Below are 20,077 nucleotides of genomic sequence, written 5' to 3' on the forward strand. Positions count from 1 at the left end.
TAAAACAGAAATTACTTGTCTGCATAAGGTCACTTGCTCCAACAGCTGCTAGTGCAGTAATGTTCCCCAGCTCATGGGACATTTTCCAGGGCCTTAGTCAGCCTGTATGTTCATCCAGTTTTCCCCATTTCTCTGTAAGTTTAGGAAAATTTGTGTTAACTTAACACTGAATAATTCTGGGAGAGATCAGACCTTCTCATTTTAAGATTGGGATACGTCATTTCTCTAGTCAGCCTTTGTGTTTGACTTCAGAGGTAATGCTTTCAGGAAGACTTTATCAACACACACCATCATTTCCAAAGCCACCTTTAGAAACACCTAGCTGGAGACATTTTGATGTCCTATGACTGCTTTTAAATGAATTTTCTCTTCCCAACACCGTTATTGTCTTCTATTCCTCTGCACTCTGAGGACATTGTTTTACACCTTCCATTTACTTCCTAATTGTACTCTAGTCTTTCAGTATGTTATTTTTGTCTTTTTTATTGGTTAAAGTTCAAAAATTATCCCACTGTTACTGCCCTCAAGCCTAAGTGAAAGCAAGCAAAAGGATAATAACAGCAAGAGTTACTTCCACAGAAGCCTCAGAAGTCCTCAGGACATGAAGGAGGAAGAAAAACCTAGAACAGATGATCGGAGCAAATGTTGCTAGCAGAGAGAAATGGCGAAACTGATCTTTCAGGGAAAGGAAGAGATCAACTTCAAGAAGAAATGAAGACTCCTGTGATAGAGAAAGAATAAAAAAAAAAGGGAAGTAACAGAGAGAGGACAGGGAGAGGTACTAGAAAAGGTGGAAAGCTTCACATAAAAATTGTGATTTTAAATGATGTAATGCATGCTATTATTTAACTGTGTCCTTAGTAATCTGCTGGCTAACTAGGGCTTCGTATACACTCTTGTCCAATTGATTGCATATTCTGTACTTGCAGAATTTTAATTGCATTGCTAGCACAATCTGTTTCCACTCTTTCAAAAATAAGGACCACAAAATGTCATGCACCTGTACCATTTCATATATGCAATATCTTTCTTTTACAGTTGAGATACTCTCAGAATCATCTACATGTATAGCACCTTAAAATGAAGCAACCTGTGAAAGAGTGGATTCCTTGTCTTTGCCCTGGTTAGCGATTTGAGTTTTTGCCATTATCTAAGGGAGGAAATGTCTTTGAAAAAAAATCCAGTGATTAGGATTAGTTTCCAAGTTTCTTCACTGAGTTAGAAAACTTTGAAGAGATTTCTGAAAGAAAAGCTTTTCGATTTGATAACATCGTTACTGTACAATGGTTTTTATTTCATCTGCCATTACTGAATTCCTAATGATATAACTCTGAATAGGTAGAGTATCTTAAATCTTCTTTCACTGTGAGGTTAGTAACAAAACACAGATCTTCATGCAGTTTTAAGAAAAATGTACTGTGATTGGCAAAAGGAAGACATTTGTTTTTGTTACAGTCAAAAAGATTCTCTTCTGCTAATAAAATTGCCCATTAAATCTAGACTTGTATTGTATTATTACAAAAATTGTGTAGAGTCAATTCAGTAACATTGCTCTCACAAAAGAGTTTGACAGCATTGAAGCTGCTAAGAGCTCATCTGATTTGTCTCTTATGCCAGACATGTAATGCACCCTTGTGTTAAAGAATGGCTTAATAATGCTCGCATTTAGATAGCTTTTCAGGGATTATTAATAAGTTTTAAATATTCTGTATCTTCACTGAAATACATATTCATGTGGAACAAAAGGTATTTCTGGGCAGAGGAAAGAATATTAACCAACAGGAGAATCTATCTCCTAATGTGTATGTTTAATTAGTCATTGAAATTTGCCAATACTGTGTGTAGCTTCAAATGAGCTCCTAATATTTTTTACTAAATCACCTCTTACCCTCTTACTTTTTGAATTACCCTGGATATCATTGTCCTTCCAATATCCAGGTCAACTTTCGTGCCATCTTTGTCTCTTCTCTCCTCCTTCTCTGAAATCCCATCAATCCTTTTCAGAAAATAAACAAACCTAATCCCTTCCTCTCAATGAGTGGGAAGACATTCCTCTGCACTTCTATAGACTCCCTTTTTTCATTTATGTAAACTTCTCCTGTCTCTCTAATCCTGTCTTATCAGTATGTACAACTCCTTGGTAGTACAAAAGGCTGCTATTTTGGATAACTTCTTATCCAACACTTTGGTAATTTTTTCCTTCAGTTGCAACTATTCCAGATCATGCAACCATATATAAAAGTGCAAAGCTATTTTGGGAAGAAAGATATTTGTAATGGTATTCATTTCAGTTTTGTGAAATGCTACTTGCAAAAATTATAAGTAAATACTTTGAAATTCACAGTTTATAATGATCTGTATTCACGCCTTCTATGGCTGCTCTTTCTGATGGGGCTCTGAAGAAACTCAGAATGGTGAATCTGGAGGAATCAATTGCACATTTATTTCTCTCTAAGGGGGACATTATGCTGTGTTCACTGTTTAGCTGCTACTATCATGTCTTCAAATTAAAAGTAATCTAGATTAAAAACACTTATTGTGTGACATATTTATGGCAAAGATTTCCAGTGAGTACATTTTTACCCTAGTTCTTGTATGATGAGTTACTCACAGCCACGGAGTGGAGCAGTAAACAAATGTATTGAAAAGGTATGGAGATTATAACGGAGAGGTGAAAGGATTTAACACTAAACGGGTGCAGGACTAAAATAAATGCAAAATGAAAAATCAGGCCCCCAGGGGTCTGTCAAAAAAACATGTGCTGAGTAACTGATTTTGTAGCCCTCATGCCATATGAATTACGGTCATGATTTACACCTATACCTTGTCCAATGAACTCAAATAGCTTATTACACAGAATTTTATAACCACAGCACAGTGAAACACTTTTTGGAGTTTTCGTTGTTAAATGATAGAAATTCTACTATTTTCTTTTCTGAAGTGAGATGCATATTTTTTGAAAAATAACTTGGCCACAAGTAATTTGGAATGTAAGAAGAGCCTGATCCTGTTCTGAAAGTTTTTCATTTGTTTAAGTATTTAAAAAAAAAAAAAAGTATGATTTCTCATTGGCTTTGTTTGGTTTTCTTTTGTTTTTGTTTATGTGGTTGGTTTTTGGGTTTTTTTTGGTTTGGGTTTTGTTTTTTGGGTTTGTTTTTTTTTTTTTTCCAGCACTATTTCATTCCAGAATGGACTATATTCCTTTGCTCAAGCAGAAGCATAGGAAAGATGAAGCCCAAGTGTCCACACGATGGAGCATAAAAATATCTACAAGTCTCTTTTCTGCTGTTCTGTAGGAGCCACTGAGCAGAAAGAACATCTTGTCCAGCCACACTTACAAGTGGCCTTATGAAGGTAAGCTCTTCCTTGGAGCACCAGCAATTTTCATGAGGTCATTGATAATTTATGCTGCACAGGAAATGAGGAAAAAATTATTTCCAGTCTTTCCCAGTGCCTTTTATATCAGCCTGTAGAGTTTTGTCTCCCTCTCATGGTAAAGGTGCATAATATGTGCCTCTGCATAGCTTTCAGCATTTTCCCTTTTCTTACTTCCAACAATCCTCATTATTTGGTGAATGTGTCAGTGGAAATGGGGAAGGATTAGAAGCAGAGATTAGAGGATTTTTCTGTTTATCCAAAGGCCATAAAAGATTAAAGGGGTGCTATTTTTCCCTGTGGGGCTCTACGGATATGGAATGTGGTACGATGACAAGAAATCCCTGTTTGATTATCCTGATTCATGTCTATCACAGACATTGTATCTCCTTACAGAATTTATATGTATGATCCTTCTTTCTATTTTGACTTCTTCCTTAAAATATTAACTCCAACACCAGCAGTTTGTTATTTTCAGACAAGATCTGTGCATGCATTTCTCTCTTCCTTGCACTAGGCTTGACTACATCTAGGAGAACAGCACATCAATCCCTAAGTGATCAGAGATCTCTCCTCTTATCACTCCTTACTTTCTTTTTCATTTGCCCTGTAACACCGTGTCATTCTCTTCCCTTCTGCAGTTTCTTCCTTGCTTTCTCACCGTAGTCACAGCATCTATTCTCCTGATGTAACCAGGAAGGACCGTTCACCCGTTAACTTTCTTTATGGATCCTTCTCATAATGCCCATCCTCAGGCATTTTGCTGTATTTGCTTTTGTCAAGGTCTTTTGCTTCCTCTTAGATGAATCGGGACCTCTAGTCTCTCTTCATCCGTACTTGTCCAATAGCTTTTGACAAATTTAATCATATATTTCTTTGTGAAATGATGCCCTTTGGGGCTCTCACAAGTACATCCATTCATCTCTCCTCTTCCTCAGGTATTTCCTGGGGAGAAATCTTATCTCCCCTCACCCCCTCCCAGTGCCTTTGGATCTCTATGCTGTTTCCTTTATACCTACTTTTTGCATGGTCTTGTCTACTTAAATACCTCAAACAGTTGCCTCTCTGATGTTAATGCAACAATTCAGACAGCAAAAGCCATGAGGTTAAAGGGAAGAAAATCTCTACCAAAAAATGCTAGCATCTCATTATGTGCAGATCTTGTCCAAAGAAGCCAACCAAACCCCATGAAAACATAACAGTTTGGAAAAGCAAGATTTCAAAATAATTTTCATTTAAAATTGTTAAAAGTAATTTTAATGTCCCTTTTTTCCTGCCATATTGTCTTTATTTAGAAAGTTCTGGGAAAAATAGTGAAAAAAATACTTTTTAATAGAGAGTATATGGCTAATTAGTTAATATTGTCACGTTTTATGGCAAAAAGATGGGGAAAGAAAGAGCCTAAGGACTGCATTTTGAACAATTAGAAATATTTTGCTTTAGGGAAAATTTGAAAGTGCTAGTGTTTCTTTCTGAAATCTGCTTGTTTATAAAAACAATACCACTGAGAAACCAAAAGGAAAAAAATATTACAAATTAAGAATAAACCAGTTAACTGTGATTACTTTATCCTTTTGTCAATTGGCTTGCTATGTGTCCTGATACGATTTTGATAACTAGTACATTTTGATTACTCTTGCAGTATGCAAAATGCAAATCGTCACTGGATCAAAGACTCAGGTGATATCAGAACAAAACATCTGAGGGCAATGGGACTTTCAGACGCTCAGCACTTTTACAAATTGGGCAGGTGCCGTAGGCTTCAAATTTTGAAATCTCATCTCTGCAAAAAGAACACTTAATTTCCTAATTTTTATGTTCAAAATCAAGAAGCAGATAGGCAGTAAAAAAATCTTAATATTCTGTGTTACAATTCTTTTCTTAGCCTCAAAATTTAGAGGCTAATTTTTTCTCTAACGTAAATAAATAGCCTGTTTTTCTTTACTGTTGCTATTATCCTTCTTATCAAGATGTGCACTGCTGGAAAACAGTTGAGCAGACAAGCGGACTGTTAACTGAAGGAAAACAGATTTACTTGTATATGTACAGTAGTGAAGGAGATTATTTAACTTACAATACAGCACCATTGTGTGGTAGAAACAGTGACACATTTTTACAATTGTTGAAATTTCATTTAGACATTCTTTAAGGAAATACTTCCAATAACAATACCTGTATTTCAGCAGATGTCTGAAGAAATTAGTTTGTAACAAGGAAATACAAACATGTTTCCAAATATTTTAAGAGAGGATTTTTAACAAACTATCTTTCTTGTTCTGGAAGGTTAGTGATTTTTTTTATGGCAAACAGCAGCAGGATTTTCTTCACATTTTTTGACCTGATTCTGTTTCTGTTAGTTAAATGTGTGACAACAAAACTTCTACATTTCTGGATGAGACACTACAAAGCTGCACCCCACTGCGTTTGCCAATGAAATAGAGTTAGGTAAATTTAAAAAAAAATAAAAAAGCCTCTTTGCTTTTCCTCACACACACTTTTCCAATACTGCTAAGGACCAACTAAAATCTCAGTTTACTAATTTATGCTGTGTATGAAATTGTTGCCAAGTGGGAATTGCGAATGCTGTCTCTTTTTACACTGTAGCATAGGAGGACAGGAAATTACTGCCCTTTGCTAACTCTTTATTCCATAATTGGCAAAATGAAAAGCACTGTTTGATAACCTGGCTCCTTATTTGTCTGAGCTATCTGGAAAATGAATGGACTAGTAATGAAGCATAATCTGACAGATGATGGCAGGAGGTAGGACTAGGGAAGCTGATTCTTAGCATTAAAACCCTGTGCAATCCTGCCTCAATAACAGAGTAATTAATCAACTTGGCCTAACATATAATCTGATTAAACCCTTCTTTGCTAAAGTGGTGTAAAGCAAACCCCAAAACTGAGTCTGAGTAAGCAGTGAAAGACATAGGAAGCCTAAGTGATCCAGGAGCTGCCTCCCAAACCTTGCTTCTGGAAACGGAATAATTTTTTCTTTAACACTCATGGAAATTAGAACTTCTTACCTCACAGGTTTCGGAAGCTTTGCCTTAAATTTGCAGAGAAGCAGAAACCTGGACTAGGATTCTGAGATCAGTGTTTGTTTCCAGTGGTCAAACAGGTGCAGCTTAGACAAAGAATGCCTGGATTTAGAACGTTATCTGATCATCAGATGTTGGAACCATGTAACAGCAAGGGTACAATTCAGAAAAGTGTATTTCTGAATGGCTTGATATTGTTTCCTGAAATCACATTGCATCCCATATTAGAGCACAGAGACACATTTTATTCTTCCATTTTAGCACTGTTACAGGTACTGTGTCAAACTGCTGAGTACAGCAAAATGTGTGGGTCTGCATAATATCAACCCCATGACAAAATGAGTTGGGATTAGCAATTTCCATTACTGCTTAGCATTGGAAAATCTCAGCTACCAGTGCCCCAGGTATAATTCCACTTCATAATGTCGACAGGTAATGCATAAATTAACTAGTGACTCACAACAGGGCATGTGCTACTGACTAATGTAAGATGAATATTAGTCTGCTGCAATTTGGGTTCACACATAAGTTCAGGTGCTTAGATGAAAAAGCTGAACCTCTTTATTCTGCAAAACCAGCTTAGATTCCTTCCTTCTTTTTTTTTTTTTTTTTTTTAATAAAGCTTTCTTTTTATATTTCTAGCAAAGGAATGCAAAAATAAGTGATGAGGGAGGAAGAAAAATCAATTAAACTTTTATGGACTTCCACACTTTGGGCTTTTGTGAAGCTTGTGTGAAGTCTTGGGGAGTTCTTGTTATTTACACCTCTTTTCAGCCATTTATTATGGCAGACAGCTATAAGAGATAAATCATGGAAGCCACATTCTGGTCCTGCATCCAGGAAATCTCATGAAAACCAAAGGAGATAGAATTTGTACAACCTGTAGATCTTGATAACAGTTGTGCTCTCCCATCAAGCATGCGCTAGCTATGTCTCCTTGTATGTGTTATGCTCCTAGGCTTTGGATCAGTTTAGCCTTGGATTTCAGTGGTCCTAACCTCAGTGTAAACATTAAATAGTTTTAGCACCATGAGTTTGTCCTTGTGCTATAGGACAGGTTGAATCTCATTCCACTTAGATCCAAGCTGACTGGAAAAAGAAAAGGTGTGAGGGGCAGGGTGGGGGGGAGTGGAGGTGGTGGAGAGGATGCCTGGCAGGGAAAAAGAACACTGCACATAAATATGAAGGAGCCTCAGAAGAAAGCTACAAAGAGAAAATTATCCCTCTTCATTTCATTTAGGTCTCCCAGTTCTCTGGGGACAAGCAGAATATTAGCATATTAAGTGCTGAAGCCTAAATTGTAAGAGATGGCATTGCTGCAGCTCATATTTTGATTTTCTGCATGGCAGTAAATTCTTGTTACTTCTTCCTAACTTCTGCTAATGCAGATTTGTCAAAAACTAGAGCAAAAATCTAGGATTCCCTGTTTTGTTCCATCCTCCTATTCGGTAGTGATATTTCTGCAAATTGTGACAATTTTTTCCTTCATCTTTGAACCTGCTCAATTCAAATCCAGGAACACCTGTAGAATATCAGTGTTTCTAGTGATTTTTAACAAAGTAAATGTATAAATAAAAAAGGTTTAGATTCCACCATCACTTCACATGATGGTGTTAGCTCTGAAAGGCCAGTCATCCAACTGGCAGTGATGAAATGTAATCTTGACACAAAAATCAGTGTGATTTTTATTTATCACAGTAACATGGGGACAGCATCCTCAGTCACGTCTCTTTTTCTCTGTCTGAATTCCCTTTTTCTTGCTATACTGGAGCCACTGTCAGGCGCAGGCTATTGATAACTATGTTGGGCTGATCTTCAATAGGTTGGTAAAGTGCACTTTAAAAACACTTTAAATGCACATTGCATTGAACTGCTTTGCAAAGCAACCACTCATATGGAAGAATCTCACCCATGAAGAAGACACTCAGATGAGTGCTACTTCTTGGATGTATGCCATACATCAGTCAAATAAAAGTGGTGCTTGAAAATTAATATTACAGGATTTATTTCTAGAGATCAGCAAACAGCATTGTTCAACAACAGAAATGGACAAGCTATTAATTTAACATGCCCAGGAGTACAACACTTTTAAAAGTTAGAAGTGATATAAATTGTTTCCTATGATTTCAATTACATTATGCTGATGTTCATAGCCGTAGCTAAATTTTATAAAATATTATATACACAAAACAGACAGTTACCTGAAAAAAAGCTACATTGGCTCCCAATCTTACTTTTCTTTCCAAATTCTGATATCACAACTGATAGTGCACATATATTTAGAAACCAGTGATCGGAAGACAGTGTTCTTGGGTCCTGGACTTCACACATTTATCTCTCTCTCCTGTTTTCCCAACTGAGTGAGAGGCAAAGATTAGTTTACTCAGTAGGAGATCCCACTGCCTGTTTCTGAGGTCTCTCGGTCTTTCATATAGAAAAAAAACCTTAATTGAAGTATTTGGTACCAACATAACTGGACACATAAATAAGTGACTGAGGGAAAGGTCATTATACATACTTTCTTTTCTACGTGGTCTGTTGTAACTGAGTCCCTAGGCAAAATTTCCAATGATATCAGCAGGAATTTCAGGCAGACAAGGATATAAAATACTCTTAAGGGTGTCGCTATAGCCAATTCAGTGCTTCTGCCTCGTCCATGACTGGAAAGGTCAGGAGGATTCTGGAGACAATTCTTTCATCGGTTCTGCACGCAGTTGTTACATAGTGTCCAAAAAGCAAGATCTTTGTGAGAGCTTATGAGAGCTTCTCATCTTCTCTACTGATGTGCAAAAACATATAGGTATAGGATTTATGGGGCAAATGCCTTGTATATATTCAGTAGAGGATATTTACAAGATAGTATTCCATAATAACACGACAGTAGACAGGTTCTTAACCATCAGATTCTACTCTCTTTTAAGCTATTAAGACTGAACTGTGGTCAGCTATTCAAAAGAAGAAAAAAAAATGAAGGAAGAAAAGTACTGGGAAAAATAATAAATTACTTCAAAAATCTCGTGAAAAATCTAATTTGCATTAGAAGTCATAGTATGTTATTCCTATACTCACAGTGAACACTATTTGTAGTATGCCGTATTTGCCTTATCTTCCCATATATTATGGAGAAGCTGAATTGTGACAAGAAGTTTTGCCTGGATTTTAGTATTTATGCAAACTAACATTTCTGTTCTAGTTAGCATGACATGGAGGGCTACTAATCAGATATGATCTTATACACTGGGTTTCTGAACATAGGTTCTTATCCATTTTCACTAGTTATGAGCACATATAACTGATGTCAGAATGGCATGCAACAAGGGAACAAGTGTATTATTTGTCTTTAGAACAAAGTTCTGTGTCAATGAATATTGGTTTCTCCTTACTTAAATGAAAAGCTGTAACTAGGCTTAATTCTAATGCTGATGTTGTCACAGAATCACAGAATCTTAGTGGTTGGAAGGGACCTCTGAGATCATCGAGTACAACCACAAAAAAAAAAAAAAAAAAAAAAAAACACCAAAAAAAAAAAAGCTCCCACCTACTAAACTCCACACCCACAACCCCACACACAACACCCCACCACAAACCAATAATCTTGGGCACTAGAGCATGCCCCGAAGAGCCATGTCTACACGTTTCTTAAATACCTCCAGGGATGGTGACTCAACCACCTCCCTGGGCAGGCTGTTCCAGTGCCTGACCACTCTTTCAGTAAAGTCATTCTTCCTAATACCTAATCTAAATCTCCCTTGCCGCAGCTTCATACCATTTCCTCTGGTCCTGTCATTATTCCCTTGGGAGAAGAGGCCAACCCCTGCCTCTCTACAGTTTCCTTTTAGGTAGTTGCAGAGGGCAATGAGGTCTCCCCTCAGCCTCCTCTTCTCCAAACTAAACATGCCCAGTTCCCTCAGCCTCTCCTCATAGGACTTGCTCTCCAGACCCCTCACCAGCTTGGTGGCTCTCCTCTGGACACGCTCCAGCACTTCAATGTCTTTCCTGTAGTGAGGGGCCCAAAACTGAACACAGCACTCGAGGTGAGGCCTCACCAGTACCGAGTACAGAGGCACAATGACTTCCCTACTCCTGCTGGCCACGCTATTCCTGATGCAAGCCAGGATGCTATTGGCCTTCTTGGCCACCTGGGCACACTGCTGGCTCATGTTAAGCCGGCTGTCCACTAACACTCCCAGGTCCTTTTCTGCCGGGCAGCTTTCCAGCCACTCTTCCCAAGCCTGTAGCGTTGCCCCGGGTTGTTGTGGCCAAGATGCAGGACCTGGCACTTGGCCTTATTAAACCTCATCCCATTGGCCTTGGCCCATTGATCCAACCTGTCTCGATCCCTCTGTAAAGCCTTCCTACCGTCAAGCAGATCAACACTGCCACTTAGTTTGGTGTCATCCACAAACTTACTGAGGGTGCATTCAATCCCCAATCAATTGTCAACTGCCTTATGAGGCCCTCTCTCCCTCCTTGTTCTCCTGTTGCCTGTTTATAAATTTTGATAAAATCACAGAAACTAATATTTGGAGTTTTCCGAATTAGATTTGTTTGTTTGTTTGTTTTCATCTCTTCATGTAATGACTGATGTGCCACTTACATAGATTTCTCATTAAAAAAAAAAAAAAAGGCTGGCCAGTCGTGCGAAGTAAAAGCACAAATACTGAAAGATTAATGGTCTGATAACTTGCCCCTACAGAGTAGTAATGACAGGACCCATACTGAAATGTAGGTAAGCCAAAAGGTTGAGTGAGGCACCCAGTTTAGAAATATTGTATCCAACCATGACATTTTAGGTAGTGAAAATCTGTCTTGTTTTATTTTTGAGCTTAAATTTTCTACTTTTTTTTTCTACTTTTTTGCTTGCCCTAAAGAATTCAGTTTAAATCATGTTACCCATTAAGAAAAATAAGGGCACATAATTAGTTAAACTTGTCAATTTGTTTTACTTTTTTTTTCATATGTTCCCATTTATGACAATGGTACACAGAGATACAAGCTAGCGTGTTATGCAGTTTACAGAGTTAATCAGCAGAATCCTATGACTGCTTCACACAAACATGTAGTATGAAAGAGAAATGCTATGCTCTTTCAGGCTGAAAAGATGTAGTGTTAAAAGAAAGAACCGCTTGCTACCTTCACAACGCACACTCTATACTCACTAAAAACCATCATGGGTCATCTCTAACACAGTCTTTGAAGACTGCTTCAAACAATTTTTTTTTGGACAGTCACAAGTTCTCTGTGAGAAGGGAATGTTTATAAATATCCCTGTCCACATACACTGTCACACATACACATACACGTGAAAGAGAGAGAGAGAGAGAATGAGAGAGAGGGATTATATATATATGTATACATCTTTCTCCCAGTGACTGCAAGGAAAGTTTTAATTCCCACTACATAATGGTCCATTTGCCTGGAGTGTTTCAGAATGGTTCAATAATCACTAGCCATGTGTGCAGTTTGTTGAATTATTTAAGCTTATTTCCAGGGGGAAAAAGACAGGGAGGAAGGCAACTGATTCAATGCAAATGAAAAGCTTTTGAAGCTCCCTATGGTGAAGATGTGATTACAGTCAGACAGTTAATAACCTAGACTTAGAAAAATCTGAAGGTTTTAAAACTGTCTGGCCAGTCAGTAAATGAGGTTTTTCCACACTATCGACCAACTGCCATGCATTGTAATGGTTTCAGATTTGTTTGGAGTGTGAGTGGACCCACAAATGAGGGAAGGACCCCCCTTCTTCATGATTAAGAAGAGCAGTTGGTAAATCCCAAAGGTTTTCTTCTGGATTTGTGCTCGAGCCTTCAGCCTTCAATCGCATACTTTCTTCTAAAGTCTTCGGAGATTACACCGGGCTGTCCAGCTCTAGGCTTTTGTAGGAAGAAGTTGGTTTATGTCATGCTTTCTCTACAGGGTTGATAAGATCCTTTCCCCTCCCCTCCCTGTCACCAAATTCCTTCTTTTCTGTTCCTTGGCACAGGCAAGCCCTATTGCCTAAAACCTTATACATTTATATCTTTGAACAACTGTCAGCAGAGGAAAAAGAAAAAAGCAGTAATCCACTCATGATTCTAACTCTAAATGCATGTAAACAGCTCTGAAGTGTTCATAGTCCCTCAACAACAATAAAAGGTGTGTCTGTAATCTATGTATGCTACATGACGGCTGGCTCAAAGCTGTTTCAAAGGGATGCTGTTAGCCAGCCACAAAGAACAGACCCTATTTATGGGCATCCCAGTGAAATTAAGCCACTGTAGACTGAATCTCATCTCCAATGAGCTCCATTATAAATCATCTGTCTTGATCATCTTGTCCAGTGTGCAGCCGCGTGGAAAGGCATAAACACTTGCCATCTGTGCAAAATGGTAGGAAGAAGTGCAAAATACTGTCCATCCTTATGCTTCCTCCCATGCGAGCAGCACTGCACTGGTGTGTGCTACAGAGGACACTGAGAATGTGCTATTGTGGAAAAGAAAGGGGGCGGGGGGGAGGGAGGAGGGCATTTACTTTGACAAAGGCAGTGTGCCCACAGGAGCCTGGCCAATGGATACTCTTATGCCATGCATGTAGCCCAGGGCTAAAGCAGCCATAGGCATCTTTAGATTATCTGCCAGAAGGTTGGCAGCCAAGAAAACATGAGCAATATCAACTGACGGTTGTTCCCGGGGGGAATGTTTTTCACATCCCACCCTCCAGAACTGGCCTGCAGGGACGTTGACCTTTGTAGTACTCCCCCAGTGACAAAGAGGATGCTGATATCCTTGCACTTCTTGCTTCCGTTTCCCCCAAAAGGCAGCTGAGAGGCACCCGGTCCCCTGAGTGGTGACCGCAGGCCTAGCGCTGTGGTTCTGTCTCCCAGACAATGGGGTGTGCTGTTTCTCTATGCTGTGGATGACAAGGAACCTGCAATTTTCTTTCAGTAATTTTTATGCCTTTTTTTTGCCCAGTTTTTGGCCAAATATCTCAGTTGTGTTCCCTGCCTTAAAACCCAGTTAGCTATTGCTGTTGTGCATGTTGGTTGAGGAGTGACCAATTGCTGTCATTAATGTTCAAAATTAACAGCAACATTTTTTAAGTGAAAGGAGACAAGCTTCTCCTTGCTCTTTTGTTTAGCCTCCCTCTGAATATAGATGTTGCCTAAAAGCAGAAATATGGTGTTGAACTAGAGAACCTGAAAGTATACCTGAATTACACTTCACTCTTTCTAAACACTTTATTTTCACTTTTTTATGGGACAGTCAGGTTAGGAGGTGTCTATTCAGCCAACTTTAAAAGTTGGGGCGGAAAGTTCTGTCTATTGATAAAATTAGAGTCAGGTTTGAATCTTCTCAGGGAATGTTTTCAGATGTGCAAGAGTTTGGGAGATCATTTCAGAGCAGCCAACTGTTTATGCTAAATATTTGGCATCAATTGACAGTATGTGTATGGATAATTCTCTGTGTCACTTTTCAGAGTTAAATAACTTTGCAGACAGCAAGATATTAGACTACCTTATATACTGAGGTTTAAAACGAGGATGACAAGAAAGGAGAGAGGCTTTCTACTTCTGAAAATTTCAAAACAAAGCAGAAATATTCATCTTTAAGTGAATGGATGATGGTTAGAGGACATTACATAGCAAAGTATTCATGTGATTAGTTCACAAAGCTGTTTCTGCAAATTGTATTTGAAAAGGTAAAATATCCATGTATTACAGACTCTATTATGTGTTGTTAAAAAATTTGTGATAAAATGCACAATCGGAAAATCTGTCACGTTGTAACCCCAGGAATAGCCTCATAATATTTCCATTGAGTCTTGGAGGTCTTTTACATGGCAGATACTCAGTGGTCAACTTTCTCCTGTGAGTTTCAAGTGAGTTAATAGAGTTATTAAAACAAAAGCCAAAGCTTTAGGACAACACATATTGGCATCAATTCTGGCAAATGTGGATAAGAAGATTGCACTTTTCTGTTGGAATTCACATGCTGACCCTTTCAAGCCTCAAATATTAATGTGCAGAAGAGTTACCAAAATAGAAATTGTGTTATTTGTGGTGAAAAAATACTGGAGATAATGTGAAACTGGTGTGACTTGAGGCTTTACAGAGAATAGAGGTATCATGACCTGTAGAAATGGGACCAACTGAAAGAGGGAAGCTTGAATTCCAGACATGCCACTCTTTAACTGGGAAATGACTCTATCTTTCTTTCCTCATTAAGCTGACTTTTCAAAACATCCATATTTACTGAATTGTCTCAGCATTTTTTAAATTCTGTAAAGTGTTGTGAAATAAAATGCAACTTATATTTAAAATAAATCAGCACCAAATCCATAAGCTTGTGATGAATGTTATATGTTTTATGAAGTGGTGTGTCTAAGAAGTTGTGGAAACTCAATAATTATCTGTGGTATGCCTTTGTTAGTTTCATAGATTGTACTTGGGGTGGGAATCTAGCTACTTGTATCGAGACAGTTAATAAATTCCAACATGCAGCTTTCCTTGTGCAGCAGCTTGTGAAAAAAGAACCATTTATGCAGAAAGAGTCAAATTTTATTTCCATTACTCATGGTTTTTTTGTGTTCCATAAGAGCCTTATTTTGTTATTTCTGATTTATTTATCTTATGGTGAGACTTCTAAAATCTTATGTGTAGGATAAATCTTGGGTTTACACTATTCTAGTAGCATTTTAACACTTATATGCTAATCCTAGCAGTAGTGGAATACCTATGGTTATCTTTACACTAATTAAAGACATTATAAAACATATCAATAAAAAGGCCAAAAGCCAACAATATGCAAGAATATGGATTTTTGACTGAAACCACTTGGGGCTAATGAGAATCCAAACCTTTGGCCATGTGCTGCATTTATCTTAGGCAGTACCTACCTAGGTTTTTGGGGTTTTATTTGTTTGTTTGATTGCTGTGGTTTTGGTTGAATTTTTTTAGCGTTTATTTCAGTCTCTCTCATTTATGAAAATTTAATTGTATTAATTTTATTAATTTTGAGTGTGAAATCTAAATTGTATTTCCAGTGTTTAAGTCTGAACATCAGCTCTTGACACTGTTGTCTTTTACTATCCAGGCACATGTGAATCTTGTGATGGAGATAAAGGAAATGATCACAAGTTTGTTTTTCCTAAAGCAACCATAACAAACGAAAGATTTTTTCTCCAGATGAGAAAAAAAAGTGAATTTTGGTTTCACAGAGAAATGGGCCAGGTGTGATTTGAGCTGAATCAAAAAATTAGTACTTGAATAGAGATACAGTGCAGGGATTCAGTCAGAGAAGTAATCGAGCCTTCCTGATGAATAAAGCTAACAACCTCCAGATCTCAGACAAAGTTGCTGTTGAATGTGGAATTGTTATTTCAAGCTGTGCAACAAGAAAAATAATCTTTTAAGCATGACAAAAACGTGAGTGATTTCTAGATTTCAGGAATTGATGGCATATCTACACGGACTTCTGTGCTTCATAAAAGAAAGCAATGAGCATATTATATCTTTCAGGAACTATTTTCCTAACAGGCACAGCTGTCTGCACTGCATTAAAAGCCCTGATTGTTGCCTCGTAAAGAAAGGAAGAGGCAAGTCTGCAAACCAACGAGGTATTCCAGGGATTTTTATATTAGCCCGTAATTAAATAATAGTTCATGTTGCCTTCTTCCACTGGGAATTACATCGTTTTCACCTCTCCTCTGCTAAAGCAGAGACATCCATTACGATGAGTAGCTACAACACTTGTCAGATCCAATCAGCTCCAAACGACTGAAGAGCAACTGACGTGTGCTCTCTTAAAGCATGGTTTCTTCTTCCCCAAAAGCCCACTGTCCTTTCACGTGCATGTAACAGTCAGAAGAGATCACATCACACAATGAAGAAAAACAGAAGCATATGGTACTAAGGGGCCTCTGCAGGAGATGGCTAAAATGCCAAGGCTCGCACATAAACAAAATATATGCAAAAATATGTGTTCATATAGAATGCCAGATACAAGCAGATGACAAAAACAGCACAGAAAGGAAAAATTTTGCCATCGTGACTGTTACCTCTGAGTATTTTTTCTTTTTTTTCATTGTTGTCTAAGGTGGTGCACAAAAAATAATAATCATAGGCACTTAACTATGCATAAACAGTTGCAAAGTTCATTTTTCCAGTATAATATCAAGCCACATATTCTTCACACCACATTTTGTTCATGCCTATGGTAAGTTTCAACACAACAACTGAATTGCAAACTCTAAGTAACTGCACTGGCAGATTTCTCTTCTTCATCCCATTGATACTAAATAGCGTATGCAAAAGCAGGGACATATTCACTGCATAATCTTAACCAGCATGTAATTCTCTCTCTCTGTTTCTCTCTCACAGGAGACACATTGCTTACTGCTTCTTCTAACCCAGATGACAGTGTTTTCTGAATTAAGCAACCTGTTACATGTTTTGCAAAGAAAATTAATGTGCTGAGGATTCTTCTCTCTCCCCCTTAATTCCATGTGTGTTAGGTACTTTCACTGCAATAACTCTATGTTAAAGGACAACACGTACCCAAATCATGTTACTATAAACTGAGGCAGCAGCTCTTTCAGGAATGCTGTGGAGTTTATAAACTGATAGTTACAGAGCTTGTTCTGTAAGAAATAAATTGACTAGAAACTTTAAAAAGTTATTTGCTGGAGAAGAAAATGTTTGTTTTGGTTTATAGTTCCTTCACAAAGCATGTTTAAAGGAAACAGGTAATTTACAAAGACAAGATTGACCAACAGAGATGCTCTTTGATCCATGAAATTTATCTGAAAGCATTTTTAGGGCCAATGTTAGGTGATGACATTGTTTAATTCCTGTAGGAAGCCACAGAAATTACTAAATGAATTATGGTTTTAATTACAGCAGTATCTGTAGTTTTCGTCATCTAAATTTATGACTCTTCACATCTTATGTCTATACACCTTTGAAAGCAAAACAAAAATCCGAACAGAATGAACACTGGAAAGGACCAGCTTTTATTATAAGATTTTATTAGAAATTGTCTCTCTGATCATCAAAAATATGCACTCAGTCTTTTTTAGCAATGATCACTTCTCTAATTCAGGATGTTAAAAAATGACTGCACTTTTAACAACCATCTGTGTTGATATGCATAGATTAAATTTCTTCCATTTAAAAAATTGCATAGATCTGAATATTTTTTAAATGGATTGAGACATCAATTGATTTTAATTTCAAGAAGATTCCCTGCCTTGCAAAGATGCATTGGATGGTGTAAGATTTTGTTCTAATCTGGACTTTCATCAAAACATTCCAATAGAACCAGGCTGTTTAAAAGCAGCTGTCCCAATGTCACAAGTTATGCTGTGAAAACATTATTTTTAAAAAAGAATGAGTAAATTGAATTCAGAATATTCTGCATGCATTTATCAGTTTGCAAAATTCATTTTGTTGCAATATACATTTGTAGAGAAGCAATTTTTTAAGAAAAAAATAAAGCTGTAGAAATATAATGAAAAAATGTGAGATTTGGATGATTCTTCAATTCAAGTTGTCATTCAGCTCTGAAACTCCATGACATTTATGTAAGAGATGGATTTCAAACGGGGCAGGTATTTTTTGCTTCATCTGACAGGTGGTGATATATTCTGTTTAGAGTGTTCTTGATACAGAGGTTTATTTCCTATTTTCTATAAATATGGTATTTTGACAGAAATTGTGATTATGTTCCTATAATTTCCCTGTGTTTATTCCCTTTTTTATTTTCCAAAATCAAACGGGATGCTCCTGAACACAATTACTAAGCAAGGTCAGAAATGTCATCCATATTATGGAGGTGATATTGTTAAACGCAATGAAACTCAGAAAGACAGTAAAACATCCTTTCTAAGAAATTTTTCCATTCAAAGACCACAAAGTATGAATGAAGGAGAAACCTGAAAAAGAAAATAATCAGTACTTTCTAATAGGAAACTACAGTACTAATGGAAATATCTGCAAAGTATCACAGGGCTAGGTCCACCTTTCTCTTAATATTGCAGATAAATCAGCTTTTTTACTCAAGTGCCTTCCTTTAACATTTGAAACAAAAATAAGAAACACCCTCTTTTAATGACAAAAAATTATCACTAGTCCTGTGACTAGAAGAAAAATATGGAGGGTATGTGCAGAAACGGCTTTTAATTTACATTTTGTAAGGCAAAAATACTCTAAAAACCTTGAATTGACTTCTCAATTAATCTGGTCACACTTTTTGCCTAATGTGTAGGTTTGTAAGCAGTGTGGGAAGCACCTCTTGCCATTGGCACAACTGGATATTATTGCTGCTTTCTATCTTCTGCTCCAAGTTATCCTACCTATTGTTTTCCCAGGTTTAGACCACTCCCACAGGAAATAATCTACTTTTGAAGCGGTTATGTAAATCCGTGCAGCAAAATTAGAAGTTGCATATGTAAAATGGAAAGTGGCACTTTGCATGACGAAAGTATTTTTATCACACTCTTGATATCAAGCACTTACGGTATAAACCAGGGTTGATTCATACCAGAATTTTCTGTGGTGCAGCATTCAGTTTCTAAAATGACTCTTTTTAAGGATTACTATGACAAAACAAACAAAACAAAACAAAATCAAACCCATATTTTCTGGTGACATCAAGCACCTCCAAATAAAATCTATTTTTATGTTTTCTTAAATGCATCTTGTTCTTGCAAACTGGGGAACTGGAAAACATTGGAACTATTTTTCAAATCTTATTAGTTATATCCCCAGCAATTTACAAAGATTCTAAGATCAAGCTGAATACAAGTGACAGAAATTTGTGACATGCAGCTCCTAAGGACTCATATTACAGCTTTGCTATCATGCAAACCTTAAGATGCAGTTTTTAGCACCTTTATATTCTTTTTTCATTTTTTTTTTTTATTTTACTGAGAGCAAAATTCAAAACACCTTCTTTTTATGCACAAAATCCTATTTAACAAAATAGAACATGCAAAGCAGAAGCATAGAAAATGGTACAGCTAGAGGTATGGACTGAAACTTCTTTAACCTTTATAATCCTGCCAAAGCAAAATTCTATGTGTCGGATGGTCAGAGGTTAAGGAAATGTAATAAACGTGTGAAAGGTATTATTTATTTTTATGGTTCATAAACATTAAGCAGGGAGGGACTCACAAGGCATTTGTTACTGTCAGGTAAGAGATATGATGGTGCAAGGACTCAGTAAGTCAAAAGAAAAGATAAAATAAAACCATGTCTTAAGCTTAAGCTACCACATAACAATAACATATTGGGTCCTCCAAAATAGAAGAATCTGATATTAGTGTGAAAGTCTTCATTTGTAGTATGTACATAATGACTTTTTTCTCTTTCTGGCATGTGCAAGTGTTGCAAATTTGCTGTTTCCAAAATGCAATCTCTAACATTTGAATATGAAGACAAGTGAGAAGTGCTAGACCCCAACAAAATACTTGTGTAATGTTGATGTACCCTTGAAAAATGGTTCACCGGAGATCCTAAGATTCAGTTATTTGGGAGTTAGGGTTTTATTTTTTTTTTTCCAGATTTAAATGATGTGGCAGGTACAATTCAATATGAAACAGAGGGATAGGTGTGATTATGAGCTGGACTTACTAAGAATGGTTTTTCTATTCCTTGTAGAGCCACTATACAATTTTTATTTATTT

Source organism: Larus michahellis, chromosome Z (genome assembly GCF_964199755.1).
Source record: "Larus michahellis chromosome Z, bLarMic1.1, whole genome shotgun sequence".
NCBI classification, from domain to species: Eukaryota; Metazoa; Chordata; class Aves; order Charadriiformes; family Laridae; genus Larus; species Larus michahellis.